We start from the raw sequence: 19013 nt of genomic DNA, 5'->3' as shown, positions 1-19013 counted from the left end.
CTGTACGACTGTACCGTCGCGCGAGGACGGGCTGCGCGCGGCGATTGGCTCCGCGGCCGCAGCTGCGCAGGAGCCGACCCTCCCAGACACCCCCTCCTCCATCGCACCGTGCCTCGCTGTGTCTGTTGGAGGCGGGCGTGCTTTCCTTTCGTTGCTTCCGGTGGGTCGCAGCGTGCCGGCTGGATCTCGTAGAGCACGTCTGATCACTCTCACACAAGACAATATGACGACAGCCATCACGTCCATCCCCATCCCCCTCCCCATCATCTTCTTTCTAAACTAAACATCTTCCGTTCCTTGATTACCTCTAGTGACATTTGCCTCGAGGAAACTGTTGTTGGCCCCTCTGTTTTGTCTTTGAAAGCCTTTGCGGAGGGGTTTGCCACGGTGCCTGAGCTCCGAGAATGTAGAGGTGGGTACCGTCGGGCCAGGTCACAAAGCGATTTGATAGGTGGTGGGATGTTACCCGTGATTATAAAAATAACCAGTATTTTGTGAGCATCAGTATGAACCAGGCACCTGACTCCATGCTGTATCTGCATCCTCTCGATAAATGAGGGTAGTGGGGGTGGTGTTCCTACTTTCCGGATGAGAGAACTGTGGCTCCAGGACCCCAAGGAGTATTCCTGATATTACACAGTAAGGAATAGAAGCACAGTTCAAATCCATCTGGCTATCTGGCTTTTGACCTTGCTTTATATTCACAAGTAGATAGTCCTCCCAGGCCTGCTCTGCAGAAGGCCAGCCTTGCAGGGTATTCTCTCTTCTACCTAGGAGTATAACCCACATCCTCTAAGCTGCCTCAAGCCTAGATTACAGGGCTGGTCTTTCACTCAAAGTATATAGGACCAGGAGTGAAAGCCACAAGTCAGAACTTCTGTAATTGGAGTAAAATAGGAATGTGGTCAGAGCCTCCACAGTGGCAGCGAGGAGGCCCTAGAAACTTCTTAGATCCTGCATGGAAACAGCCAGACAACCTATCTCTTGTTCCTGGAGGGAGTTCTAGACCATGCTCTTACTAGCCAAGTGATAGGACTTTGAAATGGGGAGACCAGTGGTGAGACCATGAGCAAGAGGAAAGTGAACAAAAACCTCTTAAGGTTGTCCTTTCAGGCTCACGAAGAACAAGAAAGCCCTTGTACCCAGCTAATGGAGAGGTAAGTTCCAGAGCCCCTGGGAACTCAGCACCTCTTTACTCTTACTGGTCAGTGTGTGGCTATAGACCAGCAGCCTGGCATCACCTTGAACCTTGTTAAAAAAGGCGAATTTCAGGCCCTGCCCCAGACCTACCAAACCAGAATTTGAATTTTAGCAAGATCTCAGTTTATTTGTATCTACATTAAAGTTGAAGTATAGGACACTGGGGAAAAGAGAAATTATTTTGATACCCGCAGGCCTAGCTTTAAGCCCGCCCAGTGCAAGTGACCACTGACTTTCTCAAAACTTCTACAGTCCTGCGAGGCTTTCTATGATCTAGCAAGTTTCCTCCTGCCACTTACTTCTCTGACCTCATCATCTAGTCTCTCCCCCCCTCTTCCAACTATACTGGTCTCTTAGCTATTCTTCAGACTCACTAGGTAAGCTCCTGCTTCCGGGCCTTTGCACTGGCTCTTCCTTCTGCCCTAAATACTCTAGCCCCACTTGGGGTTGGTCATCTTGGCTGGCTCCCTTCATACTTTGCTTAAGTGTAACCCTCACAGTGACCATCCTATTTAAAATTACCACCCATCTCATCTCTCTTACCCTGTGCTACTTTTTCATTATCCCTTAGCACTTACTGCCTTCCAATTCTTAATTCTGTGTATTGTTTAACTGGATCTCCTCTCCAGAATGTCAGAGTAGGTATCTTTTGTTCATATGGGCCAACCAGTGTCTGATACTAATGAAAAGCACTCCTCCTTAATTGCTGAGTGAAAGAACCAACAAAGTAGAGTTTTAAAAAACTCTACTTTGGGTTTGTAAATTGATTGTCTGAAATTCAAAATACCTATTTTCCCCACAGAAGCAATTTAACAGGTGAAGGTTATATACTCAAATGAACCTATGAAAACTTGTTAAACTCATAACTTAGACACAGAATTATCTTTCAAAATGAGCACCAGTCAGGGACAGGATGTAGGGGAAAATCTAGAGTGATAAATTTTAAAAATTAAGTTAGGGGATGGTGTGCCTTGTTGGCTCAGTTGATAGAGCATATGACTTTTGATCTTAGGCCCCACATTGGGCTTGGGACCTACTTAAAATTAAAAATAATTAAATAAATAAATGCATTCCTCTTTATAAAAAATTAAATTAGGGGAATTAATATTTGATTGAAAGGGGATTAATCCAAAGATTACCTTAAATTTTTGTTGAAGGCCCTTTCATAACCACTTCTTCCCTAGGCCTTCCTTGAACATCCCAGACCACAGAGAGCAGTCCTGTCTTTTATCTCACAGAGAAGTTATTAACTGTAATATTTATCTGGCAATTAGACATGCAGTTTCATGCTCGTCCTTGTACAGAATGACCTCTTAAACTGGATAACCACAGTCTGGAATTGTCTGTAAATCTCAGGAAAAAAAAAAAAAAAACTTAAAAATCCGCTGAAGTAGTCACTGTTCCTCTGCAAACAGAAATTGGTGTGCTGGCCTGCTTCTCAGAGCACTCTCAGCTCAACCAGCCTCTGTTAAGACCCTTAATCCAGCATCAACAGCTGCGTCATGGACTGCTTGCCCGGCCCACCGTTAAACCACTGCAAGATTGACGTAGGCGGGGCCACTGCAAAGGGTGCATATTATACAATGTGCCTTGAGCCTATTTTCATCATGTCAGAGAGATAAACATCAGGTGAAGGGAAACAAATGTGAGACTAAGTCTAACATTTTCTATAAAGATATTCCTCTGGTCCAGGTCACCAGCCCTTATGGCTTCTATATTTAAGAGGTTGGTCCATGCAGCTAAACTGAACAGTTGATTTTCGTCTCAGGTATGAATATTTAACTTTATATAAGACCATAGCTTGAGTTCCCCACTAGACAGTAAGCCATATAAGGGTAAGGACTGTCTCTTTTAACCCCCAAAGCTGCTCGCATGGGCCTTGCATATACCAGTAATATTACTGAAAGTTCACATTTATTTTGTACTTTATACAGTGCCATGTTCTAATTTACTTAATCCCCACAACCACTTCATGGGGCAGATGCAGTTATGGCTGCCATCTTAGAGATGAGGTTATTGCTATATGAAAATCTTCAGTATCTTGCCCAAGGTCACACAACTAATTAATGATTTTAGCTGGACAATCAAAGTCCAGCACCCACACTCTTAAACACTAGTCCATGATGTAAAATTATCATTCGAGAGATTGAAATATCAAACTCTTTCTAGTGGGTAAAAATACCTTTCAATGTTGAAAAATTGTGTGTATATATAAAGTTTTAGATACACATGCATATACATACACATTCTTACAGATGTAAACATAATACATATGTCAGTCAAGAATCCTTTTTCAGTGGAGTGTATACTGGTGTGCTAATACTCAAAGAAAGGAGTTTCATTTCAACTGTCCATGTTGGGAATAAAACATCTCCATTCGCACTGCATTCTGTGAATATTTTGAAAGAAATACAAGTTTACTATCATGAACTGAAATCTGGGAAATCTGGGAATTTTGGCCTCTTCCCAATTAGGGACTTAAATCCATGATAATATAAGCATTGATTCTTTTGAATGTGATGATTATGTCATCAGTTGCAGTGTTTATGAAAAATTCATAAAAATGTTTTTCAACATATTAAAGTAACTAGTGTTCACCTCTGTTCTCTAAAAATTATACTTTCTGCGTTCTTTTTAAGGTTTGTCTTCCTTGAATCATAGACATTAACAAGCTGGGAAAAAGACATTCCAGTGATCCAACCTATTTCCCACTAAGAGACTAACATTCCCCACAGTTTCTCTGGTAGAACTTTAAGATCCCAGACTTGACATTTTTAGCCACAGAGTTTTGTCTTTCCCCAAGGAGATAGTGCAAGGCTCTTAAATGGCAGTAAGTCTTGCTTACTGTATGGAATTTTGCCAGCTAACCCTCCCAGGTTATGGAGGATCATGAAAAAGAAGAGGGTGACATAAGGAATATTTTCAAAGCCAAGAGGGAGAGAAAAATCTGCCTCTTATGGTAAATTTTGAAAACCATTTAAAGTTAATATCTTTACACATGTGCCTAGATTCTTTCCGATTCCTCCCCAAAGAGGAAAATTTTTTACTAGACCACCTAAGTCATTCAGTTCATATCATATAAGTAGCTGTAAAATATTTTAAAATATTGACAGATGTATTCTTACTTCTTGGCATTTATTTTTACCCTACAACATTTCCACCATTAAAATTAGATCTTTAGGCTAAGGCTTTTATCCTAGAGAGAGAAAAGTACTGAAGAACCTAGCAAGAGCTGAATTCAGCAAGTCAAATTCTTCACTTTGAATTTCAAAATAGTCTCTTGAGAGGGGAAGATACAATGGTTTTAAAAAAAGAGGAAAAAAATTAGCTCTTCAAAGGCAAATCCTGGAGCATTAAGTGCATAGAGTTTATAACATAAAACATAAGGAGGAAAAACATATGATGATGTATAAGCCATTTCTCCACCACACAAGCAATAAGAATGTTTTCTGAGCTGGGTTTAAGGATCTTGGAGAATATTTAGAGAGTATATAGCCAGTGCAGGATCTCTCAAGAAAAGGATTCACACAATTACCCCTCCAAGCGTCAAAACTCTTGGGAAGTTGGTAGAGACCATCCTCCTGGAAAAGACAGACATCTGAGAGTGGGGAGAACTAGCTCCCAAATTGAAAACTGAAACCCAGACAAGAAATCCTTTGAGGGCTTCTTTCATCACAGGGCAGCCAAGAGAGTAGAAAAGTATGTACAGAGTGTTAACTTTAAAAATAAAACCATCAGTTATTTTACAAGGAAAAAAAGGATTTATTCAGGAATAACAAAGAATTGTAAATCAGAACATGCAAGCTGTAGCAAAACTATAGGCAAGTTCAGAGAACAAAGGAGAGGAAGGATCTTCCATATAGGAAAGGGGGAATTGGGAAGGGCTATTACAAACAAAAGCCCATTGAAGTAAACTGAGAGTTTGAAGTATGGTGGCTTTTCACTGGCTGAGTTGTAGGTGTTTCTCATTGGCTGGGTAGTTGCTGGGCAAGAAGAAAACCTTCTTCCTCCTGCTGGGGTGATAAAACCTCTAAAGTAGTATGGACCAGCAAGGTATGATTCTTACTGTTATGGTTGCAATTGTCAACAAGTGGTAGGGCATAAGAGCTCCCTTTCTGGCCTCCTGACTTTATTATATACAAGGTTTCCCTGCCCCCCCCCCTTTTTAAAGATCTTATTTATATATTCAAGAGAGAGAGAATGAGCATGGGAGGGGTAAAGGGAGAGAGAGAAGCATGCTCCCTGCTGAGCAGCAAACCCCATGTGGAGCTCAATCCCAGGACCCCAGGGTCATGGCCTGAACTGAAGGCAGAAGCTTAACCTACTGAGCCACCCAAGTGCCCCACAGGTTTCTTTTTATCTTCCCAAGGTTAAATGTTGCCAAAGGCATTTCTGAAATGGCCTGTCCTATCCTCCAGCCACCCTACTCTCAATCTCTCACAGCCCCAGGATAAAGTGCAAGAGCAGCCATACATTTCCCCATGTTTAGTAGACAGAGGCGTGGAGGTTAGTTAAGAGCATTTGGGGAATTTGAATGGGCTTGTATTGTTGGCAAAGAAGGTGCAGAGTGAAGGACTCGGTGACTAGAGACCATAAGGGGCACACTTCCTTAGTGGACGCAATGGTAGTAGAGGCAGATTTCAAAGAACAGGCAGGTCCAGCTAAGCCTCAGCATGAAGATGAGATTCACACCAGACCTTCCTCCATCAATGAGAGGATGGAGAAGTCTTAGCCCTGGAAAGATGAGAAAACCAACAGGGAATGTCCTGCATGATTAAGTATTTACCTAAGAAACGGGAATTTTAAATGCTAAGTTACCAAGTCACTTGAATTGCCATGTTAAGTTATCTGAACTTTATAAGTTGCTGGAACCATGAATAGTCATACTCACTTCAGTAGTATTAACTAGTCCAGACCCAGGATCTAATGGGTTTCGCCATGCAGCTCCGAAGCTGGAGAAACTTAAGAGACAGTATTTTAAAACTCCTTAGAAAATAAGTTGCATTGATAGTTTTAGAACATAACAGAAGGTATGAAAAGAAGGGCCGTAAGACATGGTTGTAATTATGTAAATTATGAAATCCATGAAACTCCAATCACCAAATATGAGCATTTTCACTACAATTTAAGGAGGGTACCTAAAGCAAAACTAAGTGCTCTCCAAGAAAGTCTGTCATTAATTGGTTATGGGTTGAATTTAGAACTGTGAGTGCATTTATTGCAGTCTTTAGTTTTAATATGTGAGGTAGTAAATTTATCACACTCTTGAACTTTTCCCTAGTTGGGCTACATAGGCAAGCCTTTGTCTTCAACCAGAAAAGAAGCTCCATGAGTTGCAAATGCCAAACTTGCCTTATATGCCTTGTATGTAAGCTGCACAGTGCCTTCTCCTGGAATCACCCCACAGCCATTCCTGTACCAAACCACCCTCAATTTCCAAACCCAAACAAGTTGTCCTCAATCAACACCGGCCCATGCTGTCCAGTGCAAAGAACAGCAGGATGCAAGGTCTCTCTCTTTTTGTGCACTCAGGAATGTTTTGTTCATATCACACCCATAATTTTAAAAATCTTCATTATCCCCTCTCCTATGTAGACATACAGACACACTTAATATCCATACTCCTTCTTTTCCAACAACACATTAATAGTATAGAAATGTTCTAGAAAAGGAAGTGAGGTTGGTAGATTTTCACTTTGGAGATAAACTGGAAGGAAAATATCCCAACAGGACTTGGATTCAAATCTTGACATATCCCAGAAAATAGTCATTGACAAAGGGTAACATGAAAAACAGAAATTTGAATTCCCTCTACTTCATATAAACTAAGATCATGCATGGTTTACACTAGGTTCTGAGATTGAAGAAGGCCAGGATCTTTACGGAGGATGACCAGAGCCTGCCTGGAGGTAGGGTCCCTGGGATGGGGTAGGACAGAGGATCCTCTCATATCACCCAGCACATCTCAGACACCAGTAACTATAGTGAGAGACACCAATTAGAAGACCTACCCTCCCTATTTTATCAAACAAGTCCTAAATCTTGATGAAACTAGGAATTTACATCAAAGACTTGGGGAAAATGAACAAAGATAGAATTAAATTGAATTTTAAATTAATGGGCAGGCGTTGTGTGGTTAAAATATTCAACTATATGTTGCAATCAACTAGTACCCATAAGCATTTCCTTTTACCTGAGCTAGTTTAACCAAAGATACTCCTTGCCTTCTGGAATGCCCACTTTGGTTATTCATTCTGTATTTGTGTAATATCTGATAGCAATAAGACACTTTAAAAAGCACTTAAAAATTAATAGTCAAGAAAAAGAACAAAGGAAAATTAAAGTCTAGGAAATTAAGAAAAAAAAAAAAAAACAGAATGAAGTATCCAAATGTGTCCCTTCCCACTATGTCCCCTGTACTTGATGGAGGCTGGCCATGGATTTGATTGTGGCCTTTAACCCACCAGTGCAAAGAGAGAAATCAGATGTGGTATAACCTTTATGATGTTTGCAATGTTTAAACACACACACACAAAACAGCAACAAAACAAAATAATCAGGTTCTCAGAGAAAACACGTGTATTCCCAATACTGAATCCAGAAACCCAATATTAGGAGTGAAAGCCCCAGGACCATGCTGATGCTGAGTCCAGCACCTCGGGCATGTCCTGAAGCACCAGTCACGTAGACTGGCAAGCAGGACAGAAAGTCACTTAGTAAAAGCAGTTCTGCCGTGGTTCGGGTCCAAAGCGATAGTGACTTCATTCAAGGAAATAGAGTTTGTAAAATTTAGAGGAGAAAGTGGACATATCTCCAGAAGTTAGCCCCTGCACATGGGGCCTTCTCCAGCTGACATTGCGCTTGGAGCCTGGGTGTCGTCTGTGGGTCATGGCATCACGGAGAAATGGGCTGGTGAATTTCACAATGTCTCTGGCTACCAAGCGGGCATAAAGCCTTCCCGAGAGCCATGCCCTCCCCTTCCCTTTCGTCACTGATGTCTCCAACCCCATCACTTTCCTTCCTTTGCTCCCCCAACACATCGGTGTGTTTAGAGAAACCATTCCAGATGCTTTTAAAAACTATTTTGCCCACTTTGTGTCCTCTCCCATTCACACACAAAGCTGAGTCGTTGGGGATGTAAGCTGTGTTTGCTTCTCAGAGTGACTTTGTACCTCATTTTCCCCATTGTGTGAGAGGTGATTATTCAGGTATCAGGGTTCAAGTGTAGGACCAGCAAGGTGGTGTAAGAGGATGAAGCAGGCCCCTAGGGAACTAAAGAGTGGATTACACCCTTCACAGCCTAGCAGTTGCCACTTAACTACAGCTGACTGTAGCCATGGAGAAATCTGCAATTTTTTTTTTTTAAGATTTATTTATTTGACAGAGAGAAATCACAAGTAGACAGAGAGGCAGCCAGAGAGAGAGAGAGAGAGGGAAGCAGGCTCCCTGCTGAGCAGAGAGCCTGATGCGGGACTCGATCCCAAGACCCTGAGATCATGACCTGAGCCGAAGGCAGCGGCTTAATCCACTGAGCCACCCAGGCGCCCGAGAAATCTGCAATTTGTGTGTGTGTGAAATTTCTTAAAGATCCTGTGAGAACCAAACAAAATAATTCTGCTTATAGACTCCACTTTTGAAACCCTACTCTATATCCTTACTTCTTTAAACTAAGTTTTTAGATGAAATTATGAATGAATATCTGGAAATTATTTGAATCTCTCCAAAGAAGAGAGATTTTCATGGCTGTCACTCAAGAGAAATCTTTGAAAATAAAGAACGGTCACATGATCGAAGGTCAGACTCTACCCTGCGTCAGTAAGGCAGACTAGGAATTGATGGCAACTAGGGGACAGCTGCTACTCAAGACGGACACAAGTGAGGGCTTGGATTCTTGTCCAGCAAGATTTTTTTTTTTTTTTTTGCATTTTGAGCTTCCAAGAGGATGATCATTATTTTTAATTGGCTTTATTTTTTCATGCATAGAACCCCATGCTCCCTCTGATTTCTTAACACATGTAATTTAGACTCCCAAAATATTTTCATCTTCCTACAACATGAAGGCTTTGCAAGTCCATCTCAGAGACACATCCATGCTGTTCACTTCCCCTGGCAGCTGCATCTACAAATCTTCACCAGGCAACTAACACACTTCTGACATAAATGGCAGACTTGAGTGACTAACTATGCCCCTCTGGATCCTTTTTTTCCTCCCCTTCTTCATCGCCACACAATTGATCAGGTGGGCCATATGGCCTCTCTGATTCACACATTAAGACAATTAGGACACCAGCCAGTTCATTGCTCAAGCTGGCATTTTCATAACTAAAACAAGAAAACCTAACACTTTGTCTTCCCCAGGAAAAGCCAACTCCATCTGGTTGCGGGTATGATTCCGATACTAATTCATATAATATCTAGCTTAAAATGGGTATAACCCTATTTAGACAAAAATAGTGAACAAAAGTCCATTATGTGGCAGGAAGAATTCCACTGCAGGATCCAGGCTGAAATGTAATAGCAAAAATCTAACATGAGGAGAATGAGTATACTCTACGAATTAGATTCTACACACACTCCGAGAGGGAGATGCTGGTCACTGGAGAGCAAACAGACCACCCTTTCTAGGACCAGCTATCAGACAGAAGGGGAGTTTGGAGATGGGAGGTGGGGAGGCTCACAGCTATGACTTCTAAAGTGATAGAGGGACACCTAGAAGTACAAGGCCAGATATCAAGAAACCTCAAAGGCTTATTTTCTGGCACTGGGATTTATAGAGGATAACTCTTTCATACTGCAACCCTATTTTAATAGTAGAAAATAACTAAAGCTAGTCAGCATGTTGTGGTTGAAGAGATTTCTGGAAAATTGTCTGCCCCCAGCCTGGACTCTGTGAATGGAGAGCCAATGAGAAGAAAGAAAGAAAAAAAAAAAAAGTAGCAGACTGAGCACAGAATTATTGTTTTACTTAAAACAGAAATAGAATATTTACCATGTTGTGGCTAGACCTATGAACTGTAGTTGGAGGGATCAGGAAATTTACACTTCCCACGTGACTCATTCTCCCACCACAGGCAGGAGTGGTGAATGAGCCAAGAACCCCTGAAGCAGAGATTGTCCTGCAAATGACAGCACATTGAGCACGCTTCTTGCAGAATGTTTGCAAGCATGAGGGAGACCCCTGACCTACCTGCACAGCCCACCCACTGTAGAGGGCTGAGCTGAAATTTTTGAAAAGTGCCTGTGGGAAAAGGATGACAAACATTCTTCCTGTCTTTTGTCTGCCATCACTGAAACTAATAAAAAGGGAAACAGAAGGGAGGTTCCTAAAAAATTAACAATAGCACTGCCCTCTGATCTAGTAATCACACTATTGGATATTTACCCCCAAGATAGGAAAACACTAATTCAAATGGATACATGCATCCCTATGTTTATTGCAGCATTATTTACAATAGCCACACTATGGAAGCAACCCAAGTGTCCATGGATGGATGAATGATGAGAAAGATGTGGTATATAGACAATGGAATATTATTCAGCCATAAAAAATAGTGGATTCTTGCCACTTGCAACAATGTGGATGGAGCTAGGAGTATTTTGCTATGCAAAATAAGAGAAAGACAAATACTATATGGTTTTACTTATCTGTGGAATTTAAGAAACAAATGAACAAGCGAAATAAAGAGACAAACCAAGGAACAGACTCTTCACTGCAGAGAACAAACAGATGGTTCCCAGAGGGGAGGTGGGTGGGGGACAAAATAGGTGATGGGAATTAAGGAGGACACTTATCCTGATGATCACTGAGTAATGTAGAGAATTGTTGAATCACTACATTGTACACCTGAAACTAATATAACACTGTATGTTAACTATACTGGAATTTAAGAAAAAAATTAGTATCTAAAAGCAAATAACAACAATCAATTCTCCCTGTTTAGGATCAAACAAGATTTCAGCAACCAATGATGTTAAAAAAAAATTACTACCATATGCCTCATGTATTACTCTAGTAAATGAATTCTTTCATCATCAAGAGAGTTTATATGACATTCTCTTGATGATGAAAGAATTCATCCGCTAAACGAGAATTCTGGAAAAAGTCATGTTAAGAATCATACTGGCATAATTCGGGTTTATCTAAGGATCTGGCCTTCTGGCCTTAATTTTATCCTTTAGTAGTGACTGGAAAAGATTACAAGCCACCCCCCAAAACTACACACAGTGAACAAAGTATAACATGTCATTTTAAAGTTATAATAGAAAATTCCTTTTATGATTTGAAACTATGCATGTGGGATTCATAGAGTGAGAACCTGTGAGATGGGGGGATGGTATTGGCAAGAAAGGATGGCCACAGTCAGAAGCCTAATTTATGAATCAGCAAGCATTGGGATCTAAAAAAATCCTACCCAAATCTTTACGATTTTGGACTCAGGAAAATGAGACTATCTGTTAACAAGAAGCAGCAATGCTAAAACAACAGAAAAAGGAATTGGGCCTGAATTCGTTTCCTATTGATGCTGTAACAAATTACCACACATTTAGTGGCCTACCAAAACATAAATTTTTTTTTTTATAGTTCTGTGGGTCAAAAGCCCAAATGGTCACAGTGGACTAAAATCCAAGTCTGAGTTCCTAACGGAGGCTGTAGAGAAGAATTTGTCCTAATGGCTTCTCCATCTTCTGGAGGCTGTCTGCATTCCTTGGCTCTTCCAGCCAGAAATTGGATCCCTCTTAACCCCTCCTCCCGTTTTCTTCTCTCACTGACTCTTCAGCCTCCCTCTTTTACTTAAAAAGCCTCTTGTGATTGCATCAGTCCTACCTGGATTATTTGGGATAAATTTCCACCTCTAAAATCCTTCACTTGGGGTGCCTGGGTGGCTCAGTGGGTTAAGGCCCTGCCTTCAGCTCAGGTCATGATCTCAGAGTCCTGGGATCGAGGCCCTCATTGGGCTCTCTGCTCAGCAGGGAGCCTGCTTCTCCCCCACCCCCACTCTGTCTGCCTCTCTGCTGACTTGTGATTTCTATCTGTCAAATAAATAAATAAAATCTTTTTAATAATAAATAAATAAATAAAATCCTTCACTGAATCTCATTTACCAAGTCCCTTTTGCTGTACAACATATTGACATATGGTAACATATTGACAGTTTCTGGGAATTGAGATTTGGACATCTTTGGGTACCTTTATTCTTCCTACACAGAGTCATAAATATTGAGCATTATTTTTAAAAATTAAATGTTAAAAGATTTATGACCAATTATCCTACTTCATAATTGTTCATCTCTTTCCTATACACCCATATTTTTATTCCTGTGCCCTAATATGTTTTCTCATAATCATAGGTAACATGTGTCAAGTGTTTTTTTTTAAGTATCTGGTACTATGATAAGCAATTTACTTGTATTTTTGTATTTAATCCTTTCAGCAACCCAGTGGGTAAGTGCCATTATCATCCCCATTTCATGAATGAGAAAATGGGGGCTTTGAGAGGTTTAGTGATTTGTCTTAGGTTATACAGCTGAAATGCAGATCCAGGTCTCTCTGGCCCCTAACCCATGAGAAACAATTCAGCTAGAATGAGGCTTACAACAGCAAAGGTCTATTTCTTGCTCATACTCTGTATCTACTACATGTCTGTCTTGGGTCTGTTGCCTCTTCACATCCCTGTCATTCTGAGACCCAGGCTAAAGAAGCAGCCCTTGTGTGAGATACTGGACTTTTCATATATGGCCCTTTGTTAGAAGAGAGAATAGTGAGATGACAGAACTTCACGTAGACTTTGTGTGTTATCTTGTAGGTGGCATGTATCACTTCTCCTCACATTTCATTGGTCAAAACAAATCAGTGACTAAGCTCAACATCCCTGTAGCCAGGAGATCTTCATCTATCACTAAGTAGGACAGCAAATATTTGGAAAGAATAATACAATGTATAAGAGCTTCAAATATGGTGTTCTACCACTCATGGAGGATGAGAGGAAAAGTAGTTATTTGTCCACAGACCCAAGATGACCTGAGACCTCCCTTAGTGACACAGCTCTCATCTCTATGCCAGCTGGACTCTTGGGTCTATGTATAAGAAGTCACTGTATGAATGAATGTTCTCTGATACTGAAATGTTCCTTCATCCATGTGCCTAGAGTATCTCACACAGCACAATGGAGCTCACCTGGGGGAGAGCTGTGTGGTGCTAGAAGCTATGAACGGTTCCTCAGGTGGAATTTCTCCCAACTAGTAAGATGCTAGATGGGTGCAGACCTCCCTCAAAGCAGCAAATAAGAAAGAGTGGGGGAGTCTCCCAAAACCCTCTCTAGTCCAAAAACTTCCTAGGATTCTAACCCAAATGAAAAATATTTTTCTTTGAGTTTTTAGGACTCAAGGATTGGGAGTCACCAATCAAAATGTAATCACACCTCTGATTACATTTTATGCAGTGGTCCTCAAACTGTGCTTTAAGGAGCTCTTAAGTTTCAATAAAGTTGTCTGAGAAATGGTTAGACTGAGGGACACACATCACACTCATCCTTTTCTTCATTTCTGGGGCTTGCCACACAAGCTAGGGTTAGGAGCAGAAAGGGGGCCTTCAGTAATGAGACCCAAGTAGAAGAAGAGAGAGAAGAGCTCCCTTTGATACAATACACAGAAAATCTGCTAAGAGAGGTTCCATTCAGATACATATGCCAAGGGTTTGCTTCTGTGGTTATAAATGGTTGTGTCCCATGCTTATTCTTCAGAGACGATGGAGCTGAATGATTGGCCATCCAGCAGGAAGCTGAGGAGAAGGAGGTAATAGAAGGGCAGAGGGGGTGGAGGAAGTTGTATTGGGTCAGGGAAAGAACAAGGAAGACAGAGTGTCAGTGGAGGGGCTTAATCTCTGAGCCACTGAGAAGGGTAGCCATGTGGCTAAGTCACGTGACTTTCAAGGTGAAGTGAGGATGATTGAGTGGTGGAGAAGCACACCTCTGACTCCCTCCCCCTGGGTCTCTGGACCCTGTGGGACCCAGTGTATGCTGGACAAGCTGCCAGTTATGCTATTTCCCAGAATTCGGTTATCACCACCTCCTTGTGCCATAGGATTAAGCACATATACATAAAAGACTTCCACTTAAGATTTTATTTGAATTTTAAAAAAGCTTGAAACCTCACAATTTAACCCAATCTTTAAATGTTGTGGAAGAGGGAATAGGATCCCAGGTGAAAAGGCTTGCCTAGGGTCATGAAAAGAAGCAGGAGAGAGTTGAAACCAGAACCAGGACTCTGACTCCCAGTCCAGTGCTGTCGTCTCTGATACTCACAGCCCCATCACTTAGGGGTGACAGCCATTTGCTTTCACCAGGCCACCATGCTTCCAGTTCACTTATGGAAGAGAACGGCTTCTTTGGATTTTGCAACAACACCATCGTGCTTTGAAATGAATCAAACCCTCATCTTCCAGTGTGACTAGACTCCTCTAAAAGCCAAGCATGGGAGAGTGTGAGCTTCTGGCTTCGCCTGGATTGCCATCCCCACTCATGCCCCTTGCTTCAGTCTCCCCTCCAACTCCTTTGCAATACCTCCCGGGTCCGTCAGGATGGTACAGCCCACCAACTAGCTGGCAGTTGAATTTTTTATTTTTTATTTTTTTGCAAATTTTCCACATTGCCGTGACAAGACTGCGTTGAGGCCCAGATGCTTCAGCATAAATAAATAGCACATCTGGGACCTGGAAGGAGTCCAGCTGCACGTTACAGAAAAATCTGGGGTGGAAACAGAGCCAAACGATACACAGCTGGAAAGTGTTGAGTAAGAAGCGAGGTAGAGAAGACGTTGAAGAGTAGAGAGAAAATGAAATGGAAAGGGAGAAAAAGAAAGATTAAACCAGGGATTTCCGTTGTCTGGAGGCTCTGAGTTATCACTGCTGAGAAACAGCCATTGATTATGCAACCATTGAACTAAGAGCATCCTTGCAAAAATGATAATTTATAATAATTGACCTCAAAGCAGAGAGGCTGAGCAGGGCTGGGAAGCTTGACTGCTGGATGTCTGGCTGCCTCGGAGGTGTCAGGTCAGTCACCTTCTAGCTGTCTGAGTCTATAAATGGCTTCGTGTTGAGCAGGGTGAAGGAGTTCATTCCCGCACTGGTGAGAACCCCAGGGCTCCCTGCCCAGGATCACCCTGCATTTGGGAAGCTTCGTGAGTTCCCAGGCCCTTGGGCAGCCTCAGCTGAACCCGCCTGTTTCAAACATGCAGCGTATTAGAGGGGAGGCTAGGGAGGAGGAGGAAGATACACAGTGACATCATTCTCTCCCAGCCCAGAGGCCCAGGTTGATGATTCATCAGGATGAATCAGCAGTGGCTGCCCAGAGAGCACCACTAACACCCACTGCCCCGGGGCCAGAGACTAAAAGCTACAATGACATCACTGAGCAGAGGAGAGGAAGTTTAAGTAAAAGGGGAAATCAGGACAAAAAAAAAAGAGCGAGAAAAAAAATCTGTTCTTCTCCCTCTTAATGGAAATCAAATGCATGGATTAACTTCTTAATGGATGGCTTGGTTTAATCTCCTGGATTAAAAATACCCCCAAATTAAGCCATCATTAAGAGATGCCAGAAGGCAGGCTTTCTAAGCAAAGAAGAGTATCACAGGGCAAAGCTTTTCTCAATTCTTCTAGCCCCTCCCACCTCATCCTTGTCTTGTGGCAGGTGATAGCAGGTGAATCCCGTTGCCCTGGAGAGAATCAAAGGCTCCTTCCAAGCTAGTTGGGGCTGAACCTTGGATGGCTGGAAGGTGCGGCCTTGTCATTTTTAAAGTAAAACAGATGACTAAACTCTTAACATTCGGTTTGGTCAAGATACCAAGTTCTCTGCGTTCACAGGGATCTGAAAGGATAAATGGCATTCTTTGGGTCTTAGGGAAAATTTTTAATTGGCAATAATTGCACTTTGAAGAAGAGGGACCCATTCGACCTTCATAATATCATTTATAGTGATTCTGAAATCTTTTAATAATACAGACTTAGAGAATATGGTCAGAAATAGGTATGCTTTGTTCACTTATCCAAGAAATATTTATTGAGTACTTTCTTACTTTCTCTTTTTTTAAGATGTATTTATTTATTTATTTATTTATTTGACAAAGAGAGAGAGAGAGATCACAAGCAGGAAGAGGCAGGCAGGCAGAGAGAGAGAGGAGGAAGCAGACTCCCTGCCAAGCAGAGAGCCCAATTTGGGACTCGATCCCAGGACCCTGAGATCATGACCTGAGCCAAAGGCAGAAGCTTAACCCACTGAGTCACCCAGGTACCCTTGAGTACTTTCTAAGAACCACACATTCTGCCAGAAGCTGGGGAGAAGATATGGAAAGAGACACAACCCCTGGTCTCAGGGAGCTTATAGTCTTTTTTTTTTAATATTTTATTTATTTATTTGACAGAAATCACAAGTAGGCAGAGAGGCAGGCACAGATAGAAGGGGAGGAGGCAGGCTCCCTGCTGAGCAGAGAGCCCGATGTGGGGCTTGATCCCAGGACCCTGGGATCATGACCTGAGCTAAAGGCAGACGCTTTAACCCACTAAGCCACCCAGGTGCCTCCAGGGAGCTTATAGTCTTAACGGCCAGAATTTCTGCAACCACTGTGACAAGACCCAGCTGTTAATCCTGTTCTAAATTAATTTCTTGGAGTACTGATCAATTCTAGGGTAAGAGAAAAGAAGGCTGCACAGCCCTGAAAATGTCCCATACCTCCCAATAAAGAGAGTTGTAGTTAGGAAATGCTTACCTTTGTGGCATTTCAAGAACACAGAAGTGGCATAAAGTGAGGTGAGCCAGAATTCTGTCTTTCAGCTTAAAATCTCTTAAAGGAAGACTCCAAACCAACATGGTATTTTGGAGAAGAAGGGGGATTGGGGAGGTTAAATTCAACAGAAGGCATGTTTCCTCAAAGCATCTTATAATTCAAAATCAATAACAGTTCCATCCTGAGCATGGGTAGAGAGTTTGGGGGACAACGAATGTGAGGGCTGTTTACCAGCGGGAGCGGCACCGCCATGGGCAATATCAGAAAGCCCATTTACAATGTGTCCTACCACTGGTTTGAAATGATAGGATTCTTGGCTCAGACTTTGGTTTAGTGTGGGGTCCTCCAGGTTATTCACCCTGCTCCCCGCAGGGAGTCCATCTACATATACAACCTTGACGTCTGGCTTCCGGCCGGGTTCTCCCAATGGGCAGCACCTGCAAGAAATCAGGGAGAGGGAAGGAAGAGGTTAGGGTATCAATTCCCAGGGATCCCACTCTACTGGGCCACCACTGGTCAGCTGTGTCCCTCTCCTGAAGGCCCAAGTTCCCACCCAGTACCCCTCCCCATTTAGCTGTCCTCCCGAGGGTTCAGGATCCACTCACTCCCCTTGTTCCTGGAGGTCTGGAGCAGGGATTGTACCTGTCCTGGCAATTTCCCTACCCCCTGGCCACACCTTGTGAACAGTCCTTTCACCCAGTTTAGGTGTACCATCTATCCCCTGCTGGGAACATGACAAAATGAGGGGAATTTATATTATCCCAAATGTTGAACCTAAAGGGAGGCTTTATTATTATTTTCATATTAACAATTTCAAATTTGCATGGTTCAAATTTGCGTGAAAAAGTAATAAATTTCCAAAGATCCACAGGCCTGTCTGCCTCAGGAACAGGGTGGAAAATCAAAGTTTACAGCAACCTACCTTAGATTTCCCTCTACAGCTTAAAACATTATCCTTGATGACTTTGGGGACCTTCCTTTTCTGCTTGACTTTTAGCTTAAATAGTAGATGTTGGGTTGTTCAATAACAATTCCTTCTGCCTTAGCTTCATTAACTCCTTGGCAAAAGGACGAGCAGGATTAATGGGCAGTGCATCAGGGCAATCATCTCTCTGCTTTTCCAGTCATTGGAATTCCATTCCCGGGCAATGATAATCTCTGAGATATTCAGCAACAGGCATGTGGCATCTCTTCGTCTTCCACTGCAGCAATGCCCAGGGTTTGATTTTTATTTGGCTTGATTTAAGAATTTCAGCCCATCTTGTTGGGTCACTCATTCAGTAGAAGACAGTTTGGCTTCCACTGCAGCTCAGCAAAATCAAGACAGACAGCTTGGCCATGGGGTAAATGGGTGACTGTCACCAAGAGCCATGCACACCTGCTGATTTACGAATACGACCCATCATTTCAGCATTTCTCACCCCATCTGGAACTCCCTATTCATCTACTCACTCTTACCCTTTTCCACTTCATCATTTGCAGGGAAACACATTCTGGAAGCATCAGTGGAAAGGGAAGCCAACAATTTCCTGAGACTCATGTCCGAGGAATATGGATTTAAATGAAAAGGTAGGGATGGACGATGGACAGTGACCCACCTTTTAACAGGCAAATGATGAGAGCACTGCCTTTAGAAACAGATCTGGATTTCAGTCCTAGTTCCACCTCCTGCTGCTGGTATAACACAGATTGGTTGCTTAACCTCTCCAATTCTTACTTTGCTTCTCTGTAAACTGTGGATGTTATTAATACCTACCTCAGTGACTATGGTGGAAATTAAATGAAATAATGGTAGTAGAGCTCTTAACCTCCAGTTTGTCCTGAGTTTGTTAATTACCTAAATTCTGGCCCTCACTTTACAGTTCAAGGTTGCTAACATCGATGACTTCCCAAAGGGTGGTGGATTTCAGTAATGCATGTATCAAGAGGAGTAGAAGCCTGTGTTTCATAAGAATGTTCCATCTTCCTGGGTTTAGATAAAGAAAACAAATAAAACAATCCCCCCACCACAGATACACCAAAATGTTCAGTGA

General features: G+C 42.3%; 1 long non-coding RNA gene across 1 annotated transcript; it reads left to right on the top strand.

Moving 5' to 3' along the window:
• Positions 1 to 98: 98 nt before the first annotated feature.
• On the top strand, positions 99 to 18769 carry LOC131826572 (uncharacterized). The gene is made up of 4 exons (XR_009351656.1): positions 99 to 412; positions 7052 to 7109; positions 13941 to 13992; positions 18463 to 18769. It is a non-coding gene; the product is annotated as an uncharacterized LOC131826572 (long non-coding RNA).
• The last annotated feature ends 244 nt before the right edge of the window (positions 18770 to 19013 follow it).

Source organism: Mustela lutreola, chromosome 3, assembly GCF_030435805.1.
Source record: "Mustela lutreola isolate mMusLut2 chromosome 3, mMusLut2.pri, whole genome shotgun sequence".
NCBI lineage: Eukaryota > Metazoa > Chordata > Mammalia > Carnivora > Mustelidae > Mustela > Mustela lutreola.
The sequence above is the reverse complement of the archived record's forward strand: the minus strand, read 5'-3'. Positions and strand labels throughout refer to the sequence as shown.